Genomic DNA, 26,804 nt, shown 5'->3' with positions numbered 1-26,804 from the left:
GAACTCTACCAAAAATTCAACATCCAACACCACTTCTCCACTCCATATTATCCCCAAGGCAATGGCCAAGCTGAGGCTTCTAATAAAACCCTAATAAAAATCCTCAAAAAGATAGTCAATGAAGCAGGCCATGATTGGCACCTCCAAATCCATCCTGCATTGTGGGCCTACCGCACCTCCATCTACACCCCCATAGGTGCCACTCCTTATTCCCTAGTATTTGGTTATAAATCTATCCTTCCCCTTGAGATCAAGATCCCCTCTCTAAGGGTATCGCTGCAAAACATCCTACCAGAGGAAGAATACAGAATTGCCCGCTTACAAGAGCTAGAATTGTTAGATGAAAGGTTCCTCAAGGCCTTGAATCATCTTCGGGTATTTCAAAACCATCTGTGCATGAGTTATCATAAAAAAGTCAGAACCCGAGAATTCCAAGTTGGTGATCTTGTCCTCATGGAGAATCAAAAAAATCTATAAGAAAGAGAAAAGAAAGGCAAGTTTGAGCCTAATTGGCTTGGACCATATGTAATCACAGTGAAATATGGATCAGGAGCTTATCAGTTGGCTACTCCTGAAGGTGATCCTTTGGATGATCCGATGAATATCATGCACCTCAAAAGGTTTTATGCTTAGTCCTCAGAAAGTCTTAAATTGTCAAAAAAATAAAAAAATGAAAAAAAAAAAAGATCTTGAAAAAATTGTCACTTTGGTGCAAACCTGGCAAATAGGCACCTTATGATACAAAAAAAAAAAGAAAAAAGAAAGAAAAAAGAAAGAAAAAAGAAAGAAAAGCAATTCGTGGTGCTATGGGCAAGTATCTTGGTGAAAACCTTTGTGCAGGTGCCAAGGTAAATAACCGAATCCACTGTCTATCATGTCGATACTACAAATCATCTGCCATCCAGCCCACCCATGAACAACATTCCTTCTTTTCTACCTCCCAATAAAACATGTGTATGATGATGAGTCTTCGCCTAAGTCATGAACAAGAAATGTCCTAGTGAAACTGAGCTTTTATGCCTCTGTATAAACTTCAAGAAGTCTTGAGAAACAATCCCAAGTCCATCCTAGTTCTACTCTTGGCAAGAGGTATCATTTGGTCACAAGGAAGAGACTTGTTAGATTTTGTTAGATCTTTTCATATAGGCTTGCATCTTTTGCCCTACAACTGCCACTATTTATGACTGCTTGGGTTCTTCCATATCCAGGTATGTTATGATAGGTGCATACTGGGGCATATTTCATAGTATGGCATGTTTTGGATCCTTCTTGTATAAACCAACAACCTAGTACTAGTGTTTATCAACACTTACCTTCTCGTGTACAAGAGGTATCGGTGTGCTTGAGGGTTTCCTTGCATGAAACCACAACTTTATATTAGTGTTTCTTAACACTTGCATTGTTGTGTGCAAGAAATTCCCATTTGTCTACAGAGTCAGTCCATGCCCTGGGTTTCTCATGGCATCCTGATTTCTATAAGTAGTGGTGCAAGTCACTCAGGGCAACATCAAACTAGGTTGGCTCTCCACATTTGTTGTGCAAAAAATCTCACCATCATTCCATCAAATCCTAAACTCAATAATCCCATGGAGTTCTCAATTGCCCCCATTTTCCTCCGTGGTCTCACATCTCTTATTCTTCTTTCCAAATACCTCACGACTACTTCATATATCTTTCTCATTTATCCCTTCCACCCTAATTTTTCTTCCTCTATTTTTCTTTTTTTTCCTCACATAATCAATTCTGGTTTTGATCATGTCTTATACAAGATGAATCCTTCCTGAAACCAGATGTTGTGATCTGATCATGTCTTATATAGGATGAATCCTTCCTGAAACCAGACTTTGTGATCTGATCATGTCTTATACAAGATGAATCCTTCCTGAAACCAGATGTTGTGATCGATCATGTCTTATATAGGATGTATCCTTCCTGAAACCAGACGTTGTGATCTGATCATGTCTTATACAGGATGAATCCTTCCTGAAACCAGACATTGTGATCTGATCATGTCTTATACAGGATGAATCCTTCCTGAAACTAGATGAGCTGATCATGTCTTATACAAGATGAATCCTTCCCGAAACTAGACGCTCTGATCATGTCTTATATAGGATGAATCCTTCCTGAAACTAGATGTTCATTGTGATTGATCATGTCTTATACAGGATGAATCCTTCTTGAAACCAGATGTTTTGATCAATCATGTCTTATACAGGATGAATCCTTCCTGAAACCAGATGCTCTTATCATGTCTTATACAAAATGAATCCTTTCTAAAACCAAACATTGTGATCAATCATGTCTTATACAGGATGAATCCTTCCTGAAACCAGACACTTTGATCATCTTTGTCTTATACAAGATGAATTCTTCTTGAAACCAGACTGAATCTAGATCTTATCAATCGAATCAAATCAAATCTATTGGGATATCAATTTTGCAAGACTCCAAAGATCAAATACATCAATTGATCTCCTGAGGGGGCATCACCATATCGTAATCTATAAATCAAGAGCCGGGGCATCCTATCAAACCAATATCAACATCAAAACAAGATTATTCTTTGAATCAATGCGTCATCACACCTCGCTTCAAAGAGGGGCAAAATGTAGACACTTAAAAATAGTTATTTTAATTATTTTTAATTCCTCACATAATTAATTAATTAATTATGTTAATTAAAATTCTTCTCAATATTAATTAAATATAATTAATATTGTCACTATAGCATATGATTGATTTATTTAATAAATCAATCCCTTTCTTTATTCTTCTAAAAAATCAAATCCTCACAAATATTCCTCTTAGCTAATTAATTTCAATTAATTAGTTAACCTACATGATTCCTACAAATCATCTTCTTAATTCATCATTAACCTAATAAATTTTTCTAGAAACTCCCTAAACTCACTTAACATTATTCTTCTAATTTTTTATTCCCTCCACTCATTCTCTCTCCTAGTCAAATTCTCCTACAAAAATAAATCCCACCTAACATTTCCTCTAATTCCCCTCCTAATGAGTCATTAATGGCTAATCATCATGATTAGCCACAAAGTCAACTCTTTGTCCTTTCATCTAGCCACTAGCTTTAAATGCTCTTTTTCTAGGTGAATGTGAGATTTTTGAAATCTCACATTCCTCTAGGCATTTCCCTCTCCCAAGGAATTTTTAATTCCTTTTTATTCTTCTAATCCCCATAATATCCATTTTTGGAGAATTTTTAATTCCTCCAATGCATCTTGTAGAGTGTGGAGATACGAAATGCCTTTAAGGCATATTTCTTGGTCTCCACACCCTCTCTTGGACCTTGTGTGACCTCACAAGTAAATCTTAGCCCTTCATCTCAAATTCATCCTAGCCATCCATTTTCCTCTCCTCTTCCTATAAAATAGGGTTCCATCCCTTCATTCAAAACATCTTGAAATCCAGTAAGCTTATGCTGCCCTTTTGAGCCCAGGAAATCATCTTGGCAACTTGATCATCTCATCCTTATCATTCATCCTTATCATTTGTGCACAATATTGGAGAGCCATCCACATCTAGCAATCAAAGGAGCACATCAAGTGGAGCATTATCAAGGGGTGCCTTCACTTTATCAAGCTCAATCCGAAGAAGAAGGTAAAATAGCAAGGTGAAATGGTCTTTTTATGATATTTTAGCATTCTACATGTTTATTTCGTTATGTTTTGATCAGTTTACCTTTCAAATCTGTTTTCCCCTCTTCAAGGGGTATCTACCCCTCCGGCAAAGACTTGATTGATGCGGTTTGGCATTAGTCCAACATGCATTATCAGAGATACTATTCATTCTGGCACTGATGAGTGGTGCTATTGCTCAGGAGGAGTAGTCAGCTTTGAGATTCATAGGCTTATATTCTTGCTTTGATATTATTGTTAGATTTTTGGCATTGATGTCAAAGAAGGAAAGATAGTGATGTGAAAAATAAATTCAGAACTTTACATAGATATTATTCACAAGGGGAGAGTTATTGATATTCGAGAGATTGTTGGTTGTCTTCCATAGGGGGAGATTGTTTGGCATTTCTTGGTACTTAGATGTTTTTCACATCTAGTGTTTCCATCAATTCCAAAGGAGGGAATTGTTGGCAATATGGATGAATTGATTATGTGTTGCATTGATGTTTTGTCATTGATGTCAACACTAGCTGTTTTGGTTGGTTACCAGAAGACACATTTTGGTTATCAGTAGAAGATCTTGTGTTACCAGTAAGGGTTTAAGGTTTAACTGACAAAGCTTTCACTAAGAAACCTTGACAAAATGCTAAGTGGTGTTGGTGCAGCTTCTAGATGGAGTTCAAGATGTAGAAGGTGATCCTTGATCATGCCTCAATTGATTGGAGACATCGCTTTGGTGTGGTAGACCTAGATTAGGTCTAGTACCTATCTAGGTTATGGACTGGTATCATGTTAACATGTTCTCTACATGTTACCAGGATGCTTTATGGATTGGTTATTGTTGTTTTGGTCTAAAGCCGATATGGCATATCATTGTAATATGGATATATGTAATGATCTTATTGTAATATCTTTTAGGTGGCCAACTTAATTGGTTTACACCTTAGGGCTTGTATAAATTGATGTAAGATCTCATTGTAGATTATGGAATGGAAATGGAAAGTATGTTCATGGTCATGGAATGATATATCATATGAGAAGGAGATTTGGTTTGTCATAGGTGATCAAATTGGGTTTAAGCAAGAGGTCAAAGGCCTTCGGTATTGAGCTTAACTGGGACTATAATTAGGCATGGTAGATGTTATCTCTGGAAATTCATTCTTCTAGATTGTTGTCCAATTATCTTGAGGTGGTTATAACCTCTCTATAGTCATGTTGTTCTAAAATTTTGATTTCCCTTCTATCCTTCTGGTAAAAATCAAGTAACTCTGTTTGCATAAGAAGAGATCAGAGAAAGAAAACTCAAAAATAACATATAATAAGGTTTCAAAACCTTCTACACTTTGAACTTATCCAAAGTTCAGGTGGGTATACCTTCTGTGAATATTTTCACACTTTAAGATTAAGATCCACAGTAAACCAATGTCAGAAAACCCATGGATTTCATCACCTGAATGAAACTGAAACATTAAAAGAAAACTTGTGTCCATTTTCAGTATTGATCTTCAAGAAAGGTAAAAAGAATCCTACAATTGAATACCCGTGCCTTATTCGGGCTACAGAGTCACCCAAATCAAGTTAGAATTCCAAAACTGAATAATCCTATACATTTCACCACCTCGGCCTTAGCTAACCCCATACATGCCTGACATATACAGAGTTTTATCCTCTAAAAACTAAAACCACTCATCAAATTCAAAGTAAGCAAACAATTGATTTACTGATAGATATATTTCAAGCATATTTAATTCCTCTCCCTTGAAAAGAAAAGCTAGAAACATATCCATATGATTGTCTTGCAATCCATGTTCAATCAAATAACCCTAGATTATTCAAATGAAACCAGTAAATTAATGAGTACACACCAGAAGACAATATAGATTTAGGCTTGAAAAGTGTTGATCCGCATCTTTATATTCATTTTTGAAAATTAATCTTACATGATTCAAAGTATTCTTTGTGATAGCTAGAAAAACCCAGATATATTTCTGTAGACTTTCTTTACAAAATTTCTTGTGATGCATTTTCATTAAACCTGGTATCCATTTATAACATTATGGATGCATACAAGCTTTAGACATTCCTAAGAAAAATTTGTTACAAACTGCAATGTCCTCCAAGAAACAGTTACAAGTCCTTTTCAATATCAATGGCCTCTTCAACTTGTTGTCCCACTGCAACATCTTCTAACTATTCTAGAACTTCTTCTTTTTGTCCAGCATATTTTGTTAGGATTCCCACAGATACTAAGAGGGGGGGGGGGTGAATTAGTATCTAACCAGTTATAAGATTTTCTTAACTTAAAACATGTAGAGCATATTTATAATGTGTACTGGTAAGTAGAAAGTAATGCAATAAATAGAGACAAAAGCAACCACATGAAAAACACACCATAACACAATATTTTAACGAGGAAACCCGGTGTGGGAAAAACCTTGATGGGATTTGTGACCCACAATATTCGCTTACTGGCCAATAAGAGAATATTACTACTACAAGAGGGGCCTGCACATGCAGGAAGGCCAAGTGCCTAGAGCTCACTACTCAAACACAAAATAGGAAGTCTCACTAACTTACAAATATATAAATCTAGTGTCTTGTACTACTTCAAAATAGCATCTATAATGCCAGATCCAGTACCGGTTTCTACTCTGCTTCTTACATAAACCCTTAACCTATAATTCGCATAATAGCTCTACCTTATTTCACATAATTACATTTCTCTTTCTCTCATTCCAAAATGTTCTACAATGATCTCTCTTATATAAGATTCATTTTACAACTTGCCAAGTCGGCTTACAATGATTTTACAATAATAAACAAAATATATTAACAACAAAATGACTATCAACTTCTATGTCGGTATGCTTCCTTTCACTGTCGGTGCCAGTGGTCTGAGTGCCGGTGTAGAGTTTGATCTTCCTAGTGCCGGTGGAATTCCTTGCCGGTGTCATAGGATTGTAAGGTTGCCATCAATGACAAAACCTTCAATCACCTACAATGTCTCATTGGAGTGTGCATATGCCAACAATCTCCCCCTTTGGCATCGATAGAAACACTCATGAGAAAATTCCAAAACTTGTAATCCAAAAATTGTGTACCAAAAATATGTGAGCTCCCCCTGAGCAGATAAGTCTTTTGTTGATTATTTTCTCATACTACTACTCCCCCTTTGGCATTAATGACAAAGGTTGTCAAAGTGTCAATAGAGTTGTAGTTTTCTATCTCAACCTTATAACTGGGTGGTTACAATTTGAAAAAGATCCGCCAAAACCAAATTTATGCTTTCCAAAAACTTCTTACTATCTTTTATTGTTGCCTCTGTTCTTTGAACTATACCGGTGAGGTGCTGCATATGCTCTATCGGTGTTTTCTGTCCTTGTACTAGTGCTTCAGATATTTCCTTCCTCGGGGATGCTAGATAGTCTAGTCTGGGACTTAGTCTTAATCTCAGATTCTTAGCCTTGTTTATTATTCTCACCTTTTCTCTCTCTAGCTTCATTAATTCTTCCTCTAAACTAGTTATCTTTTGCTCAAAAATTGATAATGTATCAAGTGAATTAACAAAATTGTCAGCAAGTTTATTAATTTCCTCCTGTATCTTGCTCATTTTCTTGTCTATGTCAACTGTTAAAAAGTTTGTCTTACAAGTGTCTTTGTACAAAGTTTTGAACTCCTTGAGTGTGCTGCACAATTTCAGTAGAAGTGTGTCAAACTGCCTTGTACACTTCTTTATTTCTGTCTCAAAGAATTTCTATTTTTCCTTTTCTAACCTCTCTTTGAATGCTTCCTCCTTTATTTGTTCAACTATCACTATGTTGTCAGTAATATACTTAGAAAAAGTGTCAAGTTGACTCAAAGAATCCTTATTATCTACATTGCATTTTGGAGCTATCATCTTCAAAATTGGAATTGTGTCATCTATAGCTTTATATGCCTGTGAACTGCAATCTGTAATTTTCTTTAGAGAATCTAAAAGAACTTCAGTTACATTTGTTGATTTAAATCCTTCGGTTGAAGAGCTATCATTCTGAATTTTACTGGTGGGAGCAATATCCTTGCTTGCAGTGACCTTTGGTAGGTCAGTCTGTGTTTCCATTTTCTTAAGCAAAGGTTTTTGTTGTTCTCCTGTTGCCAGTGGCACTGTTTCCATATGAACCTGTTGTTGTTTTGGAGCCTGTTGCTCTTCTTGTCTCTCTATTTGTTGATCTTCTTGTTGTTTTGTTTTCCCATCTGTCGGTTTACCTTTAGTGTTATCAATTTTGTTAGCTACCGGTGGCTCACTAGCCATATCTGTGTTACTGGTTGTGTCCTTGTCTATCATTATGTTGACCTTTTGAGTATCAACATCAACTGTGTATAAGACCTTAGGATTAGGATTTGTATCCTCTATAAACATACTCTCATCTGCCAGTTGATCTTTATTTGTTGTTACTGGTGGAGTAACTAGAGGTGGTGGGGATAAATTATCTTTTATTTTGATGCTCGGAGGACCACAAACCTTTCCTTTACCTTTGTCCTTGTCTTTCTGATATACCTTGATTGGTTTAGGGTTCCTATTCTCTTCCTATTTTTCCTTCTCAATAAGGAATATATCCCATGCATTTTTTGTTTCTTCTGCAACCCCATTTTCTCTTCCAACCATTAGTGCAATATGCCAGTGTGCAGTAGAGAATACTGACCGGTTAGCCTCTGCAATTAGATCATCTATTTCTTTTGAAGAGTTAACTAGGTAGACAACAAGTAATTTTTCGATTTTTATTTTCTTGTCAAGCTCTATAACAGATTGTCTTCTTGCTTCCGGTAGCTTGAATAGTTCATCTGGTACTTCATCTACAATTTTTATCAAGAACTTCTTGTAGATATCCAAGTGTAAGATAACACTGTTTTCAACCTTTTCTTTATCATCAACTGATAGTGAGTCATATAGTTTGTTGATGTTTTTCAACTGTCTTTCCTTTATGATTTCATCTAGCAGTTTGTCAATCAGAGAAATATTTTGTTGAGTCCTTTTCTTTGGTGTCAACTTTTTCTTCTTGACCGAGGGCCTCACTGCCTGTTGTTTTTGCCTAGTTCTTCTAGGTGAAGGTATGGATATCAATGAAGGTTGTCTTTTCCTTACAACTCTTTTGAATTTAGCTGGCATGTCACTTTCTGAAGAAGTTGCTACCGGTGAAAGGTGAGTTTTTGGTTGTTAAGCTTGTAACTCATCTTCAGTGATATCGGTTTGTTTTAGTACATCTTCTTTAATAGCCTTAGCTTACCTTGAACTTCTCCTCATAGTTGCTTCTACTTTCTTCACTCTCTTCTTAGATTGAATTTGGCTTTCAATGGTCTCAGCACTACCAAATACCTCTTCCTTAGGTTCATTGGGTGCTTCTAGAAGGGCTTTAGCATATGTTTCAATGATGTGATCATCTGTCTCATAACCCATCTCAGTAACCCAAATTGTTCTTGGGATAACTGCTTCCATCCAGATCTCATCCTTTTTAATCACAAAACATATATCATCTTTGTATTTGTTAACAATTTCCTGTGATAGTCTGACTCTTTTGTTCATTCTGGCCTTTAGTGCTTGAAAATACTCGTCAATATTCTTTTGTTTGCTTTCACCCATGTTGTTGAACAAGTCTGATAACTGTTTGCCTACCAGTATGTCAAATCCAAGGTTCTTGATACCTATACTGGGCACTTGTTTGGTTATGTGTAGCATTAAGCATACAAGTAAGTTGCCAAATCTAAATGTTCCTTTCTTATCCTTCTTGATCTTCCCTAAATTGTCAATCAATTTATCCTTTAACCATTCACATACATCAATTTTCACATTCTCATTTACCATATCATGTGCACTTTTTATGCATAAATTGGAGAGTGAGTTAAGTCTATTTGCATGTGTTGTTTTGTAACCTAAAATCATGCTAATGAATCTTACATTTATGTTGGTTATATCATTAACCCTTAAGGACCTTTTGTCAGATGTTGCACCTGTTAGGCTCATTACCAGGTCATTTGAGACCTTCTTTGTTTTGTCTGGTCTGTTACCGGTGGAAGGTAACCCTGTTACAGCTTTCACAACTTCCTTGGTAATTTTATGAATTGAATCTAGCCAAAAGAATTCACCATGAACCCTGCTCAATACTATCCTTATCACTTCCTTGGGGAATTCCTGAATGCAGAGAATTTTTGTGAATCCTAGGGTTTCAACAATTTTATGTTCAGGTTTTACATTTCCGGAGTCATCACATATGACAGTCTTGTACATGTTTTTGATTTCTTCATCTCCTAATTCTTCTATATGGCAATGGATATACATTCTAGGGTCTTTTGCAAAAACAACTCCTTTGGGAATTTGGGAAAATGCACTAATATTATCATCCTTTTTAGCTATCTCAGGAACTAACTAAAATACAGGCCTAGGGTGTTTGATTGCCTCGACTACAGTAGGGTTTGCTATGAATTCAGGTACAGAAGAGGATGCCATGATTATAAATACCTTTTTCTGCCTTTGGAAGGATTGATTGCTGAAATGCTTTGCCTCTTTTCTTGAAATGCCTTAGCTCTGGAAATTTCATGCTCTTCGAATGTTTGAAAGCTCGGTGAAGTGAAATGGAGCCAAAAACATTAATTTATAATGTCAATCTGCCAACTACCACATTTAATGCTTTTCGATTAAGTAATCACTTAACATAACTGTCGGTATAGAAGTAATTTCAACTTCTTACTATCAACCAAGGGAATAATATCATATGTCTCATTGATTGCCAAACCCTCAAAGAAATTTATTCAATTTGATGAGGAGACTCCTACCGATGGAGTACTACTCTATTCTATCGGTGGAGTGTTGCTTAGTTCTACTGGAGGAGAGTATTCCCAACACCATTTAGTTCTGATTTCCTAAACCATTGTTTTGAGAATTCCTTCTTAACTTCTTCAATTTTTTCTTTTCCTTTCAAACTAGGACCTTTGTTGTCTACCAATGAGGAATTGCTTCTACAAAATTTAGCAATATGCCCAATTTTGTTACATGCATAACAAGTCACATTATTTCTCTGAATAGCCTTTCCATAACCTATGCTGGTTTGTGTTTTGCATTGATTAGATAAGTGTCCAAATCTTCCACAAACATAACATCTCACATTCATTCTACAATTCTCATAGTTATGACCAACTTTGTTGCATTTTTAACATTCATCGGTGGGTGCATTGGTATTCTGATAGTTTCTAGATCTACATTCCTTTTCTCTATGACCATACTTGTTACAGTTAAAGCATTTGCCATTGAATGTAGCATAGGAAATGTGGAAATCATCACAAGAAAATATAAACATTAGTCATAGCTCAATCACAAAAGCTCAAATGCAATGATCAATCCTAACACACTCAATAAAGACATGAAAACAAAACATTCAAGATTTGAAAATTAAGCAAACCAAGTGCAGATTTGAATGTCTCCTTCATGTGGCTCCATTGTCCTTCTTTCTCCTTCAAATAGCTTTGTTGTGGATCTCACCTACTAGTGCATGATCATGATATGAAAGCAAGTAGACAAGATGATTGCTCAAGAATACTCGAAGCGTGATTGATTTGATGAAGTGATTATTAGATAATGTGATTCGTTCGATAATTTGATTAGTTGGGATTGAAGAAATTCATCCAATTTATAGACAAATTGGAGAGATGAAAAGATTAGCATGAAGAGATTCAAATGGAAATTGCAAATCAATATGACAAATTATGACAAATTTGCACTTTCTATGCAAAATTGATTGATTGATAATTCATGACAAGATTATGACAACTTTCTATGTCAAAATTGATTGATTGTCAATTATGACAAATTATGACAAATTGAAATGTCATTCCCATGAAATTAGTAGAAAAATAGGAGGAAATTGAATTAGAAATTAGGAAAATTAGAAAATTGGAAATTAGGAATTAGGAGAGATTAGGTAAATCAATTAATAATTTGTCATTTATTAATTAATTCACAAAAAGAGGAATAATTAGTTAGCCAATTAAATTAAACATTTAATTGTGACATGAAGACTTAGGATAAATAAATAATTTATTAATCCTAGAGGGGGAAATGACAAACAAGGTTAAATGAATAAATCATGAAACCCTAGAAGATGAATTAGAAATGCAAGAATGACAATTAGGTCTTGATGAAGGATAATTGATATCGATTCGATTTGATCATGATTCTGACTTGATAAAAGACCAATGCTGACAAACGATGTGATTGATAAATGCACCATTTGACGAGGAATAATGACTAATTGATCCAAATTGACATGATTGAGAAAGACGATGATCGATGACAAATCGATTGCAAAATGACAAAATTGACAAGAAGACAAGGGTCTATGACAAAATAGATCACAAGATGACAAGATTGATGACAAATTGATCAAAAGACAAGAATCGATGATAAATCAATCGCATGATGACAAGATTGATAAGAGGACCAAAACCCTAATGATGACAAATGAATACGCAAATAGATGCGACAAGATAAGATTGACCAAAATCATGAGTAAAGATTGTTATCGACAAGACCAAATTCGAAAGCGAGAAAAATGAGGAATGCAGAAGAAGGACTCGATGCTCACAAATGATAAAGACCAAGTGCGTGACATAGGAGAAATGTTAATGCAACGCAAAAACTCTGAAATGAGACAATGCGCCAATGTTAAATTATGACTCCGCAAGCGTTGACCATTTTTAGATGTCTACATTTTGCCCCTCTTTGAGACAATGCGATTTTAAGCGTTGTTTCAAAGAACAATAATGAAAATGCCCCAGATGCTGACAATGACATATGCATGCCCCCTCGAGGAATTGGCCGAAAACATACAGAAAAGAGGCCAATTGATCGATAATAATGATAGAACATGATTGGAGCAAACGGACTGACAATCGGAGATCAGATGCACAAAGGACAAGCAATTAAAGATGCAAAAGACCATGACCAGCATAAGATGGAGAGGGTGCACATCCATCTAGGCATTGACAAAGATCTATAAATGAGACAAAGAGAGTGAAATTTGCTCATTTGCACTAGCCAAAGAGGAGAATTTGTTGCTCTGGAAAAGGACACTTACAGAGAGATGGCAAACATTCCAATGGCAGATCACCTCGAAGAATGTATACGCACATTCAGATGACCAGACAACGCAGGAGCAGCGGTATGTATCTCAAAAACCCATGTTTTCAATTTTATGAATTTTGATCGCTTGCAGGACATTGCGGGGCCCACAGGAAATGTAGAAAGTGACTTCTGCACTTGTGTAGGGCAAATCTTGCACTTGTGTAGGGTCTTCTGCACTTGTGTAGGGGGACACAAGTGTAGGACTTGTCACACAGGCGCAATTGTGCAGTGTAAACCCTAATTTGGTCAAAAAATATCATGCAAATGATCCAAAAAGGGGGGATAAGAAGAGGATAAGTCAAAATAGATGAAAAACACCCTGATGTGGACATGAAATGAGGAAATGAAACCCATAGGAGCAAACCCTAAAACTGACAAAATATGCCCCAATTGCGATGCAGAGTCGACAGTATCCATTGATCACGCGGGAGAACCGACCAGACTACTTCATGTTATGACATAGACTCAGGAGTATGGACAGAGATATATTAGCAGGACTTGGAATATACTATATCACATTCATGCCCGAGATTAGAGCAAACACAAGACTGCTTATCGCATTGGCAGAGCAATGGCATTCGGAGACTTCCTCTTTCCATCTGGCGACTGGAGAGGCGACTGTGACACTAGAGGATGTATGGCGTATCCTCCGCATTCTGATTCATGGAGAGATGGTAGAGTATGACCCAGTTATAGGGAGAGACGCATTGTATAGAATATTTGAGTGTGACGCAGATGATCTAGATATTGTAGAGAGGGAGATTGGCTGGGAGACTATGGCATCAGAGTATGATCGACAATATGTGGTGATAGCCGTGGTTATAGCATGTCTATTAGCAGGAGACAGACGAGGACATGGATTCCCTATTAGATGGGGAAGAGTGCTAGAGCGGATGGCGACAGAGGGGATGGTGTATGCATGGGGACCATGTGTACTGGCTATGCTATATTTTCAGTTGCATCAGATAGCATATCAGGGAGTGCAGACCTTGAGCTGTGGAGTCACACTGTTATAGGTATGGACATTTGAGCACATAGCCATATGTTGATCGATTGCAGAGAGATGGGTATTACCACATCGACCATATGTGTACTACTATGGGGGAGCACTGAGACAGGGTCCGTTTGGATACATATTGTATTGGCGACACAAGCTAGATAGACTAAGAGAGTTCACATGGAGGCCATATCGTGATTGCCCTGGATGGTCAGATGATAGTGATGAGCTACCGTATTGTAGATAGAAGAGGTACCTAATTGGGCAACCAGTGAATTGCCAGAGAGTGATTGAGATGTACCTGCTAGAGAGAGTCGGACAACAGTTTGGAGAGAGGCAGGATGTACCTAGGAGGACTGCACACTTTGCCCGATCTCACAGAGAGACGAGTCAGCGGGGGAGTATGATTCAACCACACATAGCATATGCTAACTTCACATAGCTACAGTAGAGACAATGGGATTGGAGATCAGATGTGGAGGACACCGGGATGACAAAGGAGTATGAGAGATAGTTTGCATGACGACAACCAGTGCCATTGATAGATCCTGACATTCCAGTACCAAGGAGACAAGAGGACTTCCCACTCGTAGGAGAGGAGGAGGGAGATGATGAGGATGAGGAGGATGAGGGCAGTGATGAGGATGAGGGGGATGGAGATGAGGATGGGGATGATGAGGATGAGCTAGATTCAGGTGAGCAAGAGGCATTGCAGGATATACCCATGGAGCCGGAGACAGCTAGGATAGAGGAGATGGAGATGTCCAGGGCTACCATATCGAGTCAGCATGATCATATTGCGACATTAGAGAGATAGAATGCCATCTTGAGGACAGAGCATGATCAGTTCAGAGCAGAGATAGCCAGACTGATAGCGGCTTGAGATATAGCAATAGTGCAAGCACAACAAGAAGAACAGAGAGTCACTGAGTATATTGGGTCGATTAGGGATGCCAGTGCATGGGAGATGGCACAGATGTTGATAGAGACCGGAGAGGAGATACGCCATTAGAGGACACTATATGAGAGTGCAGTTCCACTAGAGCAGAGAGCAACTTCATATCGGGCATGATCGAGGACAAAGAGCAGGGCACGCTCTCGGAGGTCATTGAGCAGCATGGGGGTGAGTGGACCTATGAGACCACCACAGCCAGGACCAGGAGGGACATCATCCATGAGACATGGCAGGGATGAGGAGGACAGAGGGAGCACCCAGTGACAGAGGCACGTGCTCCTTAGGACAGAGACAGATGTAGTTTGATATTATGTAGTCATCCTGCGGGCCATACTTAGGACAGACAGGCCAATTTTGTACTCCGATATTATGTTGATATATGATATGATATGCATCGATATGATGGGATGCAATGTGCTATGACTAATGTTATTTTCCATGTATGGATGACTTATGCACTATTTATGTACCATTGTGGAACATGTATGGATGTATTTTTTATGTGTTTTTGATGCATTGATAATATGAAATGAATAAAATGCTTGATATGATGCTTGATGTAATGCAAATGTACTAACCAATGAATGCAGGATGCAGCATATGTGTTTGGGGAAACTGGAGCACTAGATCGAACTGACTATCCGAACAGATGGAAGAAATGTTAGTAAGAAGAAAATGAGACAGAGGACAGTTAGAGATGAAGAAAAACTTGCTTTCAGTAATGCACTTTGTAGGTGAGAACCTTTATTTTAATGTAGCAAAATGGATGCGTAGCATCATGGCATTGAAGGCCAGAGCTGAAATGCAACCCTTTTTTGCAAAAGACAGACACATCATAGACAAATAGCAATCACAACAAAAAAAGAAAGGACCATGAACCATCCCGGTCACTCTAAATCACTCAGTGACATCATTGAGGAACATAGGAACATGATCGAAGCCAAAGATAAATCAGTAAAAAGATAAGATGCACAAATTCCAACAAATCAAACAAACGTCTTGATCTTCATTGTCAAAAGTTGAAAGTGCTGATAGGATGATCATGTTGTCTGGTTTCAGGGAATGTTGTACCTCGTTTAAGATAGGACATAGTCTGGTTTTGAGTATACCACTCCCTGTATAAGACCCATGATATTAGTGACAAGGAAAAATAAATTTGCGGTTGATTGATATGACAAGTGCGATCAGTTTGAATGTCTGGTTTGATTGAAAAGTTCATCTGCTTAAGTGTGATTTCATTTAAAGCATAGTGTTGGGTTGCGTGTCGTTGGATGTATACTCGGTGATCTATCTTATGCACCAAGAGGATATATTCTTGCAAAATGCGTGTTTTTGGATTTTAATGTTTTTGAAAATTTTTTGTTCATTTTTTTTTTTTCAGGACTTTATTTGACTTTTTAGGGATTTTTTTACGGACAGTTTTCAATTTTTTTGGATTATTTCAGGAGATTTTTCAATTTTTATGATTTTTTCAAGACATTTTTCAATTTTTATGATTTTTTTTTTCAAGACATTTTTCAAATTTTTTTTGAATTATTTCAGGACATTTTTCAATTTTTTTGAATTATTTCAGGACATTTTTCAATTTTTTTGGATTATTTCAGGACATTTTTCAATTTTTTTTTGGATTATTTTAGGACATTATTTGATTTTTATGATTTTGCCCCCAATGTCTAGCAAGGCAAGGAATATGACAGGTGAATAAATAGGCTTTTTGAAATGATGGTGGATAGAGGGAAGACAAAGGCCTTTTATCATGGAGACAATACGGATGCAATTTTCAAGGGCTATGGCGTGATGGGACAAAAGACTGGATATGACAATGTAAAGAAGGAACATGGCATGAGGGACATGTCAAGAGGTTTTGTGAAACCATGTTTAAATTTTGCATCCTTATGTCAGATCAAGATCAAGGAATGAAAAAGAGTGTATGGATAAGGGACATGGACTGAAGGTCAGGATAGGCTAAGGGATAGTGGCAGAAAGTTGCAATAAGCTAGGGAATATGGATAAAAGTTTGTAATAAGCAAATGGATAAATGACCAAAAGCTATGATGGACTAAAAGCTGCAAACAAGATGTGTGATGCTCATGACAATCTTCAGCCTTGTCAAGATCAAAGGTGGAAAGAGGAAATGGACATGAGGGACAATAGGATATGAAGGGTAATGACAGGGGTTTGATAGGATAATGGAACAATGAAGGATAAAAGGATATGATAGGATAAAACCTGCCCCCAAGTATGGTGTGCAAGAAGTTCATAGATTACGCATGACACCTATTTGCCAAGTTTTCATCATGGTACTTGCCCAAGGCGCTTGTTTGCCAGGTTTTCACCTGTGGACGAATTATTTTTGCTTTACTTTTTTTTTTCTTTTTCTTTTTTTTTCACTTTTTTTTTTCAATTTTTTTTTTGGATTTTGACTTTTTCAATAGAAGATGGACACATGATAGGGGATGGAAGAAGGACTCAAGCATCTTTTTGTTTGGATAGTAGCCTTGAAAAAAAATGGACCATGACCTTTAAAAGTATGCTCAAAGACGTTGGTAGGATAAGGACATGGAAAATGAGATGAAACTAAGGCGAGGATTTATGCAAAGGATTGGATCAAAGGGATGGAAGGATGGAAAATATGCATTGGATAATAGGTAGGGTATTAGAAGAATTGGGCTTTAGTGGATGGAAATGAAGGCAAGATCGACATTGGCATACACCTTGAGGGGTGATGGACTGATGGAGGAAAGACGTATTTTGGATATTGAGATTTTGACGAAGGAAAGGCTATGGATTTTGGGACACAAGGGCCCAAAATGGAAGAAGGAGGTGATGGAGGAACAAATTTGAGAGGTTTGGATGGAGGAATAGCAACTTTGGATGCCAAGTTGGATGTTTCTTTAGGCTTTTGTGCTTCAAGGAGCCACTTAGGGATCCACATGGTTTTTGATTTTTCATGCTTTTGTGGTTCCTTGGAGTGTATTGCTTGCACAAGGGATTTAGGAACCCATATATATTTTGACTATGTTGTATTTTGCTCAGTGGGCCTCTGTGGCCTTTTGGATATTTCTTTTTCTTTATAGATCATATTGTTCTTTGTTTTGACATGTCGATTATATTGGACATGTTGATCCTTGAATACATGTGGATGAAGACTTATGACATTTATACTTGGCATCCAAATTGCTTGGAGGGGGAAAGGAATGCATGGATGGATATGAATGAAATGGACTTCTTTTGGATGGATGAAATTTACTCAAGGATGTGTGCCTTTGCTGACCTTGCATAGAAGATGAAGTAATATAAGGACCTAAGATGGATGGAAGGGATGATGGGGAAGGGATATGTTTTGATTTTGATGGAAGGATACCAATGTCTCGAGAGTGAGTTGTGTAGACATGAGCCTTAACATTTTCTTTGATATGGAGGGGTTCTTTCTCATGAAGGTCTACTCCTTTGCCTTTATGAATAGCTTGACTTGTAGGATACTCTTTTCTTTGGGAAGAAGATGCAAGTCCATTATGAGGTGGATATGATATGAGAGAAATAATGAGATCTTGAAGTGGATTGGATTTCACCAAAGTGGAAGAACCCATTATGCATGTCAAGGGTTCATGAACATCTTGCACTGACATGTTAGAATCATGAGGGGTGTCAGGATCATGAGGGTGATTAGGATCATGTAGTGGACATGGTTCAATGACAAGCTCTTCAAGAGATGGAATGGGAGAAATAATGGGATCATCAAAAGGAATGAGATCTTGGAGTGTATATGGAGCATTAGGACAAGGAGATGGAGGAACAAGTGGATCTTGTGGAGGATCTGAAGGAATAATTTGATCTTGACAAGGAGGAAGATCATTGGAATCCTCTTTAAAGGTGCTTTTCTCTTGACTTTTAATGGGATCATCGGAAAGGATGGAAGGGATATCTTGATCCTTCTTAGGAAGTGGAATGTCAATGGGATTTGAAAGGACATTTTTTTCATGAAATGGAAGGGGATCGTTTGGGATTGGATGGACTAGGATATCTTGATCTTGCTCGGGGAATGGAGTGTCAATAGGACTTTGGATAGGATGGACAAGAATAGGGGAATCATCGTGAGTGTCTGGGAAGATGGGGTCCTGGTCAACAATTGGATGGGATGATAAGGTTTCAGGATCTTGATCTTGATCTATTTTAAGACACGTTTCTTCATGCTCTAAATTATCCTCTTGACATGAGGTTGGACTTTGGATATGCATGGAGGATTTTGACAAGGAATCAATGTTTTGGCATGAAAGAAATGCACTTTGAACATTTGTGATGGATTTTGGCAAGGAATCAATGCTTGAACATGAGGAAGAGGGACTTCGAATGGGGTCCTCTAAAATAGGTAATGGCAATAAAGTGCATGGTGGCATTGGGTCTTGTATTTCTGAAACATGACAAAGATGTGCATCATGAATTGGATTATCTTGGCAATCAATTATGGATAGCTCTTGGATAATTGCATCCTTGGGTGTATTGTTTGATAAGGACAATATGGAAGGTTCTTGGGAAACTTCTAAAGGTGTAGGGATAGATGCCACTCGAGTGTCAATTTGTTTATGGGAAGATGAGGCATTGCTAGACATAAGTGTATTATCTTGATCTTCTTCAAAGAACTCACTTGGTAGGTTCCTTAACATCCTTGCAATAAATCCACCTTTCTTTCAAGGTTTTGACATAGTTGTATCTGAAATTTGAACTTGTTTTTGGTTTGATGTCATGTTTTGATATTGGACTTGGTTCAATTGTTCCGACATGTTTGAAACTTGGCTTGGTGTGGGCTGCAACCTTTGCTTTTGAATGTTTGGTTGTAGTTGTTGAAATTGATATGTTGATTGAACTTGTTGATATTCCACCATTGGTTGCACCATTTGTTGACATTGTATAGTTGGTTGGACATATTGTTGAAATTGGACTATTGGTTGTGTTGGTTGTATATGTTGGACCACTGGTTGTGATGGTTGAAAATCTGATTGATAGTAAACACCTTCTTGTTCTTGTTGTGGAGGCACATAATGTTGAAATTGATGTTGTCTCCTTTCTTGAAATTGTTTCATCATCTCTATTTGGGAGAGGAGAGCTGGTATGTCTGATCGTTCAAGAAGAGATCTTACATCAATTGGCTCAATCTTTGGATTTCGACCTGGAAATTTTTGAAACATTTTGGACATTTGTGATCTATTCTTCTCAATGTTTTTCACTCTTTGTTCCAATATCTTCATTTCTTGAGCTAGTTTCTCCTCTAGTTTTTGTATTTGGAGACTTGTTTCATCATAAAGAGTTTGATCGATATTGCCTTGTTGTTGGGTTGGATATAATTGTGATTGCATTGTCGGTTGATATGTCAAACTTTGTTGCATCATTGGTGCTTGGAACCTTGTTTCAATAGACATGTCACTATGCAATGTTTTTGGGATTTTTGATTTTAAAAGGATGATGTATGATATGCAACTAATGCAACCTAAATAAATAAAAATGCAATCTATGGAAAGAATGCAACCTTTGTTTTTGGTTGTTCTTCGAGATTTTGACAAACCTTTTTGAATGCAAATCTAAAAAGAGACCCTTAGGAAATTGAAATGATGTCTAGACCTCAAAGGACAAAATGACAATGTCTCCCCTATATGCTCGGATACTAAGCTATGTTTGACCAAATGACAATAATGAAAAAAAGAGAAAAGGTTGATAAGGTCTAGACTTCCTAACAATGACTTAGGGTTTATTCAAAGATTTGGATTACTCAAGTATGGCAAAACCTAGGTTGGACGCTATATGAAAAGGGACAATTACTATGCAAATGACCCTAATATGATATGATAATGATCTAAGCCTAATGAGGAAACCTAGGGTATGCAAATATGAATGTATGACAATGGTATTACTCTAATGCAAGAGGACACATGAAAATAGATGACCTTTATTGATATGCAAAGGAGTATGACCTAGGTGAAACCTAACCTTGGTACTTGACAATGAATTTGCAAAATGCAAACCTAAGATGAACTTAAATCTAAGTGACATGAATGTTGAGACAAGATTTTGAAAAATGTTTGACAACCATGTTTGAAGGTGTTTTGAACTTTGTTGGATGAAATGTTCTTGTGTTTAACCTTGTTTTGAATCAATTTATCTTGTTTTTGAAATGAGACACAACTCAACTTTTAACAAGCAAAGAAGACAAGATATTTTAACTTAGACTCAAGACAATCATGCTCATTCATACATTTCTTATGGTAGGCAAGGACATTAGGTACTTGAGAGGTAGACTCGTTATGAGATTCAAGAAGAATACATAGATGCTTGACCCCACAGGCTCCCCTCCACGGCACTCACTTCTTAGGGCAGCCAAACATCAGTCCCCATGGAAATCTCCCCATGGCGAACTTAGTATCTCTTCGAAGTATCCGAACTTGTCCTTCTCAAGCAACTAGAAGGATTTTTGGCCTCTAAATACAAGGTGTTTAGTAAGGATTTCTATTAAGCGTTACTCCTTGGTGTCACGCAAGTGTGATTGAGACATTAAGCCCACCAAGATACCAAACAAATGTAGTCATGCAAGCATGATTTAGACCATGAGGTCCTACTTAGATGTTGATATGAGAAAGAGTTCAAGGGTCATCACTTCCCAAGTAACTACAATTCCCACATAACCCTTCCTTCAAAGATTTCGCCCATCAGGTATTTGTTTATAGTGAGTTAGAATGCCAAGGTATTCTAGCCGTACTCACTTTGGGTCATTCCCTTCTCACGATTATCACTTGCTTGCAAAAGAAAATGGTCAAGAAGGCAGGCCCTCTAAAGGTGGCACACAATCAAAAACATGAGCATGGTATTGAAGATCTAGATTTTTGATCACCCTAAGAAGGATGAGAGCATACTCTCCTACTCCAATGTCAAACTCAACAATCAAAGCAAACATATATTCACTCCATCCTATTTAGAAATCATACTAGGTGCCTAAATATTAATTACAAACACAAAGTTTAGTTGTAGTCCAAGGCAATCTGCAAAACCCAATTCAGAAGTTTGATATGTTTAGTCTTTGACTATTGAACCTACATAAAAACATGTTAGTAGTTTCATTTGTTGTCTTTGTCATGCATATGCCAAGGTTCTGCATAGAGAATCAGTACCAACAAAACCAAAAAAGCAGAAACAGAATGCAAAAGAAAACAATTTGCAAGTGAAAAACACTATCTTTTACCTCTATTTCTGGCCCTACATAGGCACAAAATGTCTGACATAGACGCAGAATGCTTGACACAGGCGCAGAATGCTTGACACAGGTGCAGAAGTTCCTAGAAAACCCTGCATTACCCTATTTCTTGGGTTTTTGACCTGCAAATCATCTCAAGAGCACTCAAAAGCATGATTAGGGGGTTAGTTCACGTCGGGTTCACCAATTAATGTAGCATAGGAAATGTGGAAATCATCACAAGAAAATATAAACATTAGTCATAGCTCAATCACAAAAGCTCAAATGCAATGATCAATCCTAACACACTCAATAAAGACGTGAAAACAAAACATTCAAGATTTGAAAATTAAGCAAACCAAGTGCAGATTTGAATGTCTCCTTCATGTGGCTCCATTGTCCTTCTTTCTCCTTCAAATAGCTTTGCTGTGGATCTCACCTACTAGTGCATGATCATGATATGAAAGCAAGTAGACAAGATGATTTCTCAAAAATACTCGAAGCGTGATTGATTTGATGAAGTGATTATTAGATAATGTGATTCGTTCGATAATGTGATTAGTTGGGATTGAAGAAGTTCATCCAATTTCTAGACAAATTGGAGAGATGACAAGATTAGCATGAAGAGATTCAAATGGAAATTGCAAATCAATATGACAAATTATGACAAATTTGCACTTCCTATGCAAAATTGATTGATTGATAATTCATGACAAGATTATGACAACTTTCTATGTCAAAATTGATTGATTGTCAATTATGACAAATTATGACAAATTGAAATGTCATTCCCATGAAATTAGTAGAAAAATAGGAGGAAATTGAATTAGAAATTAGGAAAATTAGAAAATTGGAAATTAGGAATTAGGAGAGATTAGGTAAATCAATTAATAATTTGTCATTTATTAATTAATTCACAAAAAGAGGAATAATTAGTTAGCCAATTAAATTAAACATTTAATTGTGACATGAAGACTTAGGATAAATAAATAATTTATTAATCCTAGAGGGGAAAATGACAAACAAGGTTAAATGAATAAATCATGAAACCCTAGAAGATGAATTAGAAATGCAAGAATGACAATTAGGTCTTGATGAAGGATAATTGATATCGATTCGATCTGATCATGATTTTGACTTGATAAAAGACCAATGCTGACAAACGATGTGATTGATAAATGCACCAATTGACGAGGAACAATGACTAATTGATCCAAATTGACATGATTGAGAAAGACGACGATCGATGACAAATCGATCGCAAAATGACAAAATTGACAAGAAGACAAGGATCGATGACAAAATAGATCACAAGATGACAAGATTGATGACAAATTGATCAAAAGACAAGAATCGATGATAAATCGATCGCATGATGACAAGATTGATAAGAGGACCAAAACCCTACTGATGACAAATGAATACGTAGATAGATGCGACATGGTAAGAACGACCAAAATCATGACTAAAGATTGTTATCGACAAGACCAAATTCGAAAGCAAGAAAAATGAGGAATGTAGAAGAAGGACTCGATGCTCGCAAATGATAAAGACCAAGTGTGTGACATAGGAGAAATGTTAATGCGACGTAAAAACTCTAAAATGAGACAATGTGCCAATGTTAAAGTATGACTCCACAACCATTGACCATTTTTAGATGTCTACAATTAGATAAGTGTCCAAATCTTCCACAAACATAACATCTCACATTCATTCTACAATTCTCATAGTTATGACCAACTTTGTTGCATTTTGAACATTGATTGGTGTGTGCATTGGTATTCTGATAGTTTCTAGATCTACATTCCTTTTCTCTATGACCATACTTGTTATAGTTAAAGCATTTGCCATTGAATTTATAAGTAGTAGGTTGTCTTACTGGTTTGCTATGATCTTGTGTGTTTGCAGTACCGGAGCTTTCACCAACTTCAAAGCCAATTCCACAAGTGTCACCTTTAGGTTTTTGATTCTTCAGCAAGTTACCAAGTTCTTCTGAGCTTTTCTTGAATTTCTCTTTATGTTGATTTGTAGTATCTAGTTCTCTTTCTAAGACTTCTTTCTACCTCATCAGTTCATTTGAGTCATTCTGTGTGCATCAGATCCATTTTCAACAAATCATTTTCATAGCTAAGTCTTGTGTTCTCATTTGCAACATCACTTAGTCTTCTAGTCAAATCTTCTTCATTCTTCTTTCTATCTTCAATTTCTTTACAAAATCTCATAGTCATATCCTGCATCTCATTCTTTGTTGTCATGTCTTCTTTCTTCAGCTTGAATATCATATCATTAAGAGTTTCTTTTTCATCATTCTCATTTTGCATCTTTTCACAAAGTTCTCTTCTCATGTTTCTTGAAACAATAAGATTTTCTTGAAGTGCTTGAATGATATCTTGAGTAGCCTTTAGATCATCTTCAAGTTTGATATTTTTCAATTTTTCTGCATCATAGTCTGAGAGAGCTCCTTCAAGTTGCTTCATCAAGTTTTCCATCTCTACCAGTGTCAAGATCTTCCTCAAGCTATTAGGCTTCTGAAAATACAGGACCAAGCTCTAATACTAATTGTTAGGATTCCCACAGATACTGAGAGGGGGGGGGGGGGGGGGGGGTGAATCAGTATCTAACTAGTTATAAGATTTTCTTAACTTAAAACATGTAGAGAATATTAATACTGTGTACTAGTAAGCAGAAAGTCATGCAATAAATAGAGACAAAAGCAACCACATGAAAAACACACCATAACACAATATTTTAACGAGGAAACCCGGTGTGGGAAAAACCTCAGTAGGATTTGTGACCCACAATATTTGCTTACTAGCCAATAAGAGAATATTACTACTACAAGAGGGGCCTGCACATGTAGGAAGGCCAAGTGCCTAGAGCTCACTACTCAAATACAAATCGGAAGTCTCACTGACTTACAAAATGGATTATATAAATCCAGTGTCTTGTACTGCTTCAAAATAACATCTATAATGCCAGATCCAGTACTAGTTTCAGCTCTGCTTCTTACATAAACCCTTAACCTATAATTCGCATAATAGGTCTGCCTTATTTCGCCTAATTACATTTCTCTTTCTCTCATTCCAAAATGTTCTACAATGATCTCTCTTATATAAGAGTCATTTTACAACTTGCCAAGTCGGCTTACAATGATTTTACAATAATAAACAAAATATATTAACAACAAAATTCCTATCGGCTTCTGTGCCGGTATGCTTCCTTTCACTACCGGTGCCAATGTAGAGTCTGATTTTGCTAGTGCCGGTGGAATGCCTTGCCGGTGTCATACGATTATAAGGTTTCCATCAATGACAAAACCTTCAATCACCTACAATGTCTCATTGGACTATGCATATACCAACATATTTGTCCTTCCATTCCTGGAACACATCATCATTCGGCCAAGAAAAGCTAACAATCTTCTTCTTCATCCCTTCTAGCCTTTTCCAAGTGACCCTTAACTGCCCAATCTTTGTTTCTCTGAAACCATAATGTGACTTTACCTTTTCAATCTCCTCAATTGTCTTGACAAATAAGGATGTGTCATCAGTGTTGATGATTTCATTGACTCTTTGGGACAAGTTGTGGTCCAACTCTTCCAGCCATGTCTTCTCCTCTTTTAACTGATTCAGACCAACAAAACCCCTAGGAAACAACTCATACTTGTGATCAAAATATTCTTTCCTATATAATTGGGCTTTTCTCTTCACACCTACAATTTCTTTTAAGGGTATATTCATTTCTTTTATGAATTCACAAGTGGATCCGAAACTATCATTTGCCTATGCATCTGAATGAGATGAACACATTAGCTCTAACTCCTTTCCCCTAGGCATCCACTTATTCAGAATCAGCTCCAAAATGGTCTCATCTTCTCTTAATTCAGTCAAAATATTAAGAATCCTCTTCATAGAAATATGTACGATAGAGGCCCTAACTAAATTAGCAAATTTCAAAATTGTAGCCTTTACCTTTTCCTCATATTTACTTGCAAACAGGGCTTGAGCCTATTTCAACTTTTCCAACTCATGTTGAATAGTTTCAGTTGGTTGGAAACCAGAAGGCATAAGAGAAGGGGGATATTCTACGATAGGACTTGTAGGTGGAGGTCTTGCTGGAGAAGAAGCTAACATTAGAGTAGAGGACTCACCTTGATGGTGTTGTCCTGCCATCTGACTCTGAAGTGTAGCAATGATGCTATCTCGATTAGCTATTCCTTCTTTGGCCTCATTATAAGCCTTCAAGATTGTTTCCAATTTCAATTGGAGATTAGCTTTTTCCTTTGCCTCCTTTTCTGCCACTGCTACACTGAATTTTGCAGTTTCTAAAACTGTGCTAGCAACTTCTACCACCCTTGTATCTTGGACTCTTTTCACAATCATACCTCCTAGGAAACTAGAATCTGAGGCATCTTCCTTCTTCTATTTTCATCCTTTTTCAATGACCACATGACTGAAGTAGCATTATCTTTGCTGAATGTCACTCCTTCCATAGGCTTGGTTTCTTTCCTAACCACTTCAAGTACCAAAGCATCAGCTATATCCCACTTAGGGAGAATTAAAATGCCAGCCTTTGATACCATCTCTCTTCCCTTTTTCAGGAGTAATGGCCTTGAATTCTTCAATCATTTCTTGTTTTACCTCTTCCTCCACTAGAGTTACATCTTTGTGAGACTACTCATTCTTCCTTTTTTCACATCTTGCCTTAAACTATTCAATGTTTTCTTTCCATACAAATTGCATGAAGGCCCCTGTTGTAACAAAGTTACTATCAACTAAGAACTCCTCACTAGCTTTCTTGATAGTTGGGTCTAGCTCTTTACCTTTGAACTCACCTTCAGT

The sequence above is a fragment of the Cryptomeria japonica genome, chromosome 3 (assembly GCF_030272615.1).
Source record: "Cryptomeria japonica chromosome 3, Sugi_1.0, whole genome shotgun sequence".
In the NCBI taxonomy this organism is placed as follows: Eukaryota; Viridiplantae; Streptophyta; class Pinopsida; order Cupressales; family Cupressaceae; genus Cryptomeria; species Cryptomeria japonica.
This window is presented reverse-complemented; position numbering follows the sequence as displayed.